The following is a 5180-nucleotide window of genomic DNA, read 5'->3' as shown; positions in this document are numbered from 1 at the left end:
GAAAATGAACCGCTCATCGGTCTTTTCTTCCAATTTCTAGTCTCAGCCTCTACCTTTTTCTTTTCTTTAAGTAAGTCTTTGGCCTTACAAGCTCGATCAACCAATACTACCATTTCTTTTAATTCAAGAATTCCAACAAATACCTTGATGTCTTCGTTGAGCCCGTCTTCAAATCGTCGGCACATCTTGGCCTCTGTAGGAACATACTCTCTGGCATACTTACTTAATCGAACAAACTCTCTTTCATATTCTGTAACCGTCATATTACCTTGCTTCAGCTCAAGAAATTCTTTACGCTTCTGATCAATAAATCTTTCACTAATATATTTCTTCCGAAACTCTTCTTGAAAGAATTCCCAAGTTATTTTCTCTTTCGGTACCACCGAAATCAAAGTCTTCCACCAATTATAAGCTGAATCCCTCAACAAAGATATAGCGCATTTCAAACATTCTTCAGGTGTACAAGATAATTCGTCAAATACCCGGATTGAATTTTCAAGCCAGAACTCTGCTCTCTCGGCATCATCATCAATATTTGCTTTAAATTCTTCGGCCCCTTGCTTGCGAATTCTATCAACTGGAGTTCTGTGAAATTTCATCAGATCCATACCTTGAGGCATCGGGGGTACAGGTTGAGGAATTGGGGTTGGTGGGGGAGGTTGTACATTTGGGTTCGTACGAACGAACTCAGTGTACCATGCACTCATCATTTGGAGAAAGGCTTCCCGACCCCTTTCTCCTCCTCCCTGACCAACAGTAGGAGGTGGATTTTCAGTCGGCGCTGCTCCTTCAGCTGGAGCTGGCGCTGGCGCATTACTCTCTACTTCATCTGCCACAGCTGGATCGGGATCCATTTACTATAAAAAAATCATTTAAAAAGGTCAGAAGTCGTCACACTATCACAATTTATACATATGGCATGTATAGCAAAATCTGTACATACAACACGTAGTCCGAGAATTGACTAAACCTGCTCTGATACCACTAAATGTAACGCCCCCACGCCCAAGACCGTCGCCGGAGTCGAGTATGAGGTGTTACTAAGCTTAGTTTAACATTTTTAGAACTTTGGATTATTTGTTTCTACATTCACAGCTTTAAGCTACTTGCGTCACAGTCACAAGAAAAATTATATCTCGAGTTAAAAAACTCGAAATCAAGATCCGTAAATTTTCCCTGAATCTAGACTCATATACCTATCTGCTAATTTTTTTATAAAATTTTTGGTTGGGCCAATTAGTACAGTTTATTAGTTAAAGTTACCCCTGTTTCAGGACTTGGCTGGTCTGACCTCTGTTTACTACGAACCACATTTCTCTCTGTAAAAAATTCATATGACTATGAGGTTTGTTTCTCCTAAAACTAGACTCAATAATGATTCTGAGGATATAAAATACACCACCTAATTATATCTTTAAAATTTATGGTGAATTTATAAAGTAGGAACAGGGGATTCAGAAACTGCTATGACCCTGTTTCACTAAAATTCAAATATCTTCTAACATATAATTCCTTTACCTGTTTCATTTGTTTCATGTGAAACTAGACATAATAATCTTCAATTTGATATGTAATCCATCACCAAATTCAATTGCTATGATTTTTAGTAAATTTTCAGACTCGCGTCAGTGTTGCTACAGTATTCTATTTATGGCAAATTTCATCCCTCTTATGAGTTTTTATGCACTAAGTATCTTAATAATTTTCCTTAACATCAAACATAATCTAAACTTACCATTTTCATAATTTATCATTATCAAATATTTTCTCAACCATTCTGTCACCATATCATAAGATCATTTACACAAAATAAGTATATTGCTATACATGCCATACTTAAATTTACAAGCCATTTACCAAAAATCTTCCGGATAGTGTGACTGAGCCTTCGACCTATCCCGACTCCTGAACTGGCTTGTCCAAAACTACAATGAGTAAGAAGGAGGGAGTAAGCATAAATGCTTAGTAAGTTCATATGTAAATAATAAATAACATAACAAACAATCAAACTAATCAACATTAGCATATATCATCAACACACTTATCACATTTTTTAATCATTTTTCATCATCTTATTACCTTATCGTGGTTGTAATCAACACTCAACCCGAGGGTTAAATACATACCTGTCCAAAATATCCATTTCTCATCACTTACCAATACGTCTCTTTTCATCTTGAGTATTCCTCCATTTGAGTAAAACTTTACCCGTTGAACACATCGGAATATAATTTGGATACATGGATAATTTGCGTATAAGTGCCACATATTCAATCAAGCAATCATGTAACCCGCCCATAAGCGAACTCGGACTCAACTCAACGAGCTCGGGCGTTCGCATCCATAAGTGAACTCGGACTCAACTCAACGAGTTCGGATGCCTAGTTACATCTCATGAACTCGGACTCAACTCAACGAGTTCGGACATTCGCATCCATAAGTGAACTCGGACTCAACTCAACGAGTTCGGATGCTCAACCATCCTAGTGACATGTCACTTGTATCCTAATCTATTCCTAAGGTTCAAACGGGATTTTTCTCGAACACTTATCCTTGCCATCTTCCGTAGAATGCCGAAATCAATACTCGGTAACAATTATATTTAACAAGTAGCTCACATAATTTACATATTATTTGAAATTAACCACAAAGCATACATTTCATAATGAAATTCAGCATAACACATAATTAATATCAATAACTTAAAAATAACAATTATGCTACATTATTTACACATGAACTTACCTTGGTACCAAAATACAAAGATTTTGCAATTTAGTCCACAATCTTTTCTTTTCCTCGATTGAGGTCGATTCCACGTCTTTCTTGATCTAAAATAACACATTTAGCTCATTTAATACTCACATTATCAAATTAATCCTTAACTCAAATTTTGGAAAAATTACAATTTTGCCCCTAAACTTTTGCATATTTACATTTTTGCCCCTAGGCTCGGGATTAAACTTTATTCCTTATTCTTATGTTTTACAACATGCTGATCACTTTTCTCTTCTATGGCAACATCAAATTCTCACTCTAACATGTACTTGTGACTATTAGGTATTTTTACCGATTAAGCCATTTTACTCGTTTTTGCTTAAAATCGAGTAGTACAAGTTGTCTAACATAATTTAAAACCCCATATTCTATCATAAAACATCAAAATACACAAATTTCACCTATGGGTATTTTTCCAAATATAAACCCTAAGTTGAATTATTGCTAACATAAGCTTAATCGAGCTACCGAGATTTCAAAAACGTAAAGAACATTAAAAACGGGGCTTGGAATCACTTACTATGGAGCTTGGAAGCTTGAAACAAACCCTAGCTATGGAGAACCCTTGAAATTTCGGCCTAATGAAGAAGATGGACAAAAATTGGCTTTTAATTTTGTTTTTAATTCATTTTAATAACTAAATGACCAAAATACCCTTACTACTAAACTTTCCAAAAATTCCTTCCATGTTCTAATTTTGTCCATGAACTTAAAATTGGTCAAATTGCTATTTAAGACCTCCTCATTAATATTCCAAAACAATTTCATACTAAAAACTTCTAGAATGCAAGTTTTGCAACCTATTCGATTTGGTCCCTACTTTCAATTTAAGCACTTTAGGCATAGAATTTCATCACGAAATTTTCACACAATCATGCAATCATATCATAATCATCAAAATAATTATAAAATAATTATTTCTATCTCGGATTTATGGTCACGAAACCACTATTCCGATTAGGCCCTAATTCGGGATATTACATCGTGCATGTACCATTCCTCGTTTTCTCAAAAAGATTCATCCTCGCATATTGCCTTTGATCGAATCTTGGTTTGATTTGTTGGGCCTCTTATCTTATTTTGGGCCTTAAGGTAGTGTAAGCCCATCACATCCATGGCAACATATAGGTGGTATTATGAGTAACATAGGAGCAATCAAAGCTCAAGTTGGTCGAATGGAGCTTCGACGAACCAGTGGACTTATGACAAAGAGTGTGACATACCTGAATATTCAGACGTGTTTTCTTGTGTTTTGTATGAGTTCTTCGTGTTAAGAGCAACTATGCAATCCAACTCCGAATAGTTATCTTCTATAAAAGATTAGTTGGGGCAAACGATGAAAATGCCCCTACAAATATCAGAGGCACTGCCCCCATTGGAATAGGTTGTACATGATTTTCCCAATTCTGATTAGGAGAACTATTGTATTGTCGTCAACCGTCTTAAATTAGATTATGAAATTCAACAAGAGTTTGGAACAAAAAACCACGAGGACGAGTTAGATATGGTCGACGGTGTTTCTGGTCCAATTGACATAGAGGTCTAGGAGTTCATTTCATTCTCATTCGATGAATAAGGTAAAACTTGAGTAACTAGAGCTTCACGTGACATGGAGATGACGAGGCTCGAGGTAATAATATCCTGAAAAATAAGTTGGGGTTGGCTCGAATTTGATACCCAATGGCTTGTTATATGGATGTTACATCAGTAAAAAATAAGGAAACATTATTGGAATCGACCAAAGTTGCTGGTGCAGATACATCAACAGTGGAACATACGAAGATTCAAAGTGTCGAGGTCCAACTGAAAGTTCTTTTTTTGTGGTGATCGGATCATCCCAACTCTGAAAAAGGGCTTTTATTTTAATTTTCTTTATTTTTCATTAGTTCTTTTTTATTTATTTTAAGTCTTTAATTACGTGTTTTATTTATACCATAATGGTTGCCAAGCTCGTGAGGTGGAAGAACTAAAAAATCAAGGAAGTTGAAAATTTGCAAATTAATAGAGAATGGCCAAAAACAGGGAGTCACATTGCGATGAAGGAGCAGTCGACTTTGCGATGAGGCACCTAATTTAATGACATCACTTAGGAATGTCACGTTGAGTCATGATGTAATGGATTGGAATTTGAAATTGAATCGTGCCGTTGAAACGATGAGAGAGTCGACGTTGCAATGAGTTGACATGTATAAATGACTACCTCTCGACGTGTGAATGTCGAGAGTGTAAATTTGTGCAAAAATATAAATATAAGAGTTAAGTGCGGTTTCTGTAAGTGAACAGGTCAAATTGTAATATAGTTTAAGTGTTACAACGGAAAACTGATACGTATTCTGAGGATCGTATCTAAGGGATTGCAAATTGGAGAAAATCACTATTAAATTAATTACCTAAAATAATTG

The sequence above is a fragment of the Gossypium hirsutum genome, chromosome A12 (assembly GCF_007990345.1).
Source record: "Gossypium hirsutum isolate 1008001.06 chromosome A12, Gossypium_hirsutum_v2.1, whole genome shotgun sequence".
Classification (NCBI taxonomy): domain Eukaryota; kingdom Viridiplantae; phylum Streptophyta; class Magnoliopsida; order Malvales; family Malvaceae; genus Gossypium; species Gossypium hirsutum.
Note: the sequence above shows the minus strand (reverse complement) of the source record.